The following is a 2,601-nucleotide window of genomic DNA, read 5'->3' as shown; positions in this document are numbered from 1 at the left end:
TTGTATGTCCAAATACTTCTCTGTAGCTGCCACCACAAAATCTATTTTCTATGATTTTCGTTCCATTTCTGCGGTACAGTTGATAACCATTGCAATGAATGCTAAGAAGCCAACCTTACTGTATCACTTGTTGGCCTATCCCTCTGTGCTGGCACAGATCTACTACTATAGATTCATTACCGTCTACATCGGTGGCCATTTTGAATTCCGCATCCTCGTTAAGTTTGCAATGAGCACCCTTTCTAGGATGTTCATATCACCTGAGGAATGTTTGTACCAAATGTCATGCTTTAATCCATGACATTTTAGATTAGAAAACTATGTTATTCTGTTTTGACTGCATCATTAAAAATTGCTCCTCTATACTCACTCAATTATATATTTCACTGCAGGAAATCTTGCCTTGCGTGGAAAAGCTACACAGTCAGACCTCATCGAGAACCCAGGGCACGGTTATAGTCACGCCTCCAATGCCATTGATGGGAACCGCGATTCACATTTTCATCATGGGTCCTGCACTGCCACTGATGAATCCACTAACCCCTGGTGGAGAGTGGACCTGCTTGATACCTACATGGTCACCTCCGTCATCATCACCAACAGAGGGGATGCTGTTCCTGAGAGGCTTAACGGGGCTGAGATACGAATAGGAAATTCTTTAGTGGACAATGCCAGTCATAACCCTCTGTGAGTCAAGATACTGTGTTTAAAAAAAATGGTATATACAATGTGTTGCTACTGTTTATATCCTTGAAGAGTTAAATTAGAGTGACCACAGTATAAATAGCAGACATACTGTACATACAAACCCATGCAGGCAGGACAGATAGAATCAAGCAATGCTGGTGAAAAGATTCAACCCCACTCATAGGTTACCACCAGACCAGAGGCACAGTTGTAGACATCAGCATATCATCTCCTGTGCCTTGTTTATTTAGTTTAAATAAAGTTATATAGTATATGATGCAGTATCTTAACAGAGGTCAGTAAAAAACAATTTCTCTCTCCAGGGCTAAAACAATTGCCTCTGTGCCAGCTGGCAGTTCTATCACCCTGGACTTTGACCCAGGCTTTGAAGGACGTTATGTGACTGTAGTTCTACCAGGCCAGCAAAGACTTCTGACACTCTGTGAAGTGGAGGTTTATGGCTACCTTGCTCCAACTGGTAATAACTTATATTAATATATATATATATATTCTCTGTAATCATAGTCTAAACATTATCCACTCTTCTTAAAGTAACCTCTATGATTACAGTCTTTGTATGAGTTTGCATGCCCAGCAACGCTTATTGACGGGAACCGCAACGCTATTTGGATAGGAGGGTCCTGCACCCACACTCTCGAGGACATGAACGCCTGGTGGAGGGTGGACCTTCTGAAGACCTACAAAGTGTTCTCCATCACCATTACCAACACAGTCGACACTGTTCCCAGCAGACTCAATGGAGCTGAGATTCGCATTGGAAACTCCCTGGCAAACAACGGCATCAACAATCCCAGGTGAATTACTGTAGTAGAGTTGAGGTCCTTTTTATAGGTTTTAAAGATTAGTTTAAGCAAAAAAGGATGGAAAACCAACCTAGCCAATCAGGACCCAAGTTGGAACTATAACCATATTCGTACATTTATCCTGGCTAAGGTACTTACCAGGTACCTTAAATGGGCAATCTGCGAATGGTACATCCATTTTTTGACTTTTAAATTAATGATTTTATACCCATTGATTGTTGAAGTATATAGCTCATAAATATCTCATGAGCTTAGTTCAGAACCCAAAATATAAACTTGTTTTACTCCAATGTTTGTAAACAATGTAGATGTAAATTGACACGGTATAGTCTCAAAACACTGTTTTGAATCATGGTTGGTCAGTACTTGCATCCATAGCTTTGAAAGAGGTTACATTAATCTAGCCTCATCCCTCAGTTTTTTTTACCAAAACAGTTGCGGGGTGCCGCTTTGTTATTGTTTGAACTGCAGATGGGCGGCTAGAGATAGCGGCTAGATATCAATTTGAAATTGAGCAGAAGTTGATATAGTAGTTTGTTTATCTTTTATCCTGCAGGTGTGCTGTGATCTCCTCTATCCCAGGTGGCTATTCAAGCACCTTCCAGTGTAATGGCATGGAGGGTCGATATGTCAACGTGGTCATTCCAGGGAGGAAGGAGTACCTGACCTTGTGTGAGGTGGAGGTGTACGGGTCACCCCTGGATGGGACTGGGCCTACATGTAACTAAATCAGATCATAAAGTCTTAACAGCACCCTGCAATGTTTTGGGGGCTGTATTGTCTTACAGAAAACAATTAAACATTTTTTGTATACTTTCACTATGTTAATTATCAAAAATGTGTATTTACTTTCAGTATACAAAAACTATTCTGGAAGTTCTTTTTGCACACTGTTTTTGGACGTTTGGGTATAAATTGGCCAACATTTTTTGTAAAACTTTTAGCCTAATTATTGGTTAGATGGTTATCATTAATAACAAGAAAAACATGTAAAGCTGTAATACGAATGCTATTATGTTAGAATTAATGGTCTCACTTTAAATGACGTTCAGATGATAAAGGCTTCGTAAAGCCTTCATAATGCCTTCAT

At 40.0% G+C, this 2,601-nt stretch overlaps 1 pseudogene; it reads left to right on the top strand.

The window, feature by feature from the left end:
• Nucleotides 1-368: 368 nt before the first annotated feature.
• LOC123485668 lies at nucleotides 369-2,330 on the top strand (annotated as a pseudogene).
• The last annotated feature ends 271 nt before the right edge of the window (nucleotides 2,331-2,601 follow it).

The sequence above is a fragment of the Coregonus clupeaformis genome, unplaced genomic scaffold, assembly GCF_020615455.1.
Source record: "Coregonus clupeaformis isolate EN_2021a unplaced genomic scaffold, ASM2061545v1 scaf0790, whole genome shotgun sequence".
Lineage (NCBI taxonomy): Eukaryota > Metazoa > Chordata > Actinopteri > Salmoniformes > Salmonidae > Coregonus > Coregonus clupeaformis.
The sequence above is the reverse complement of the archived record's forward strand: the minus strand, read 5'-3'. Positions and strand labels throughout refer to the sequence as shown.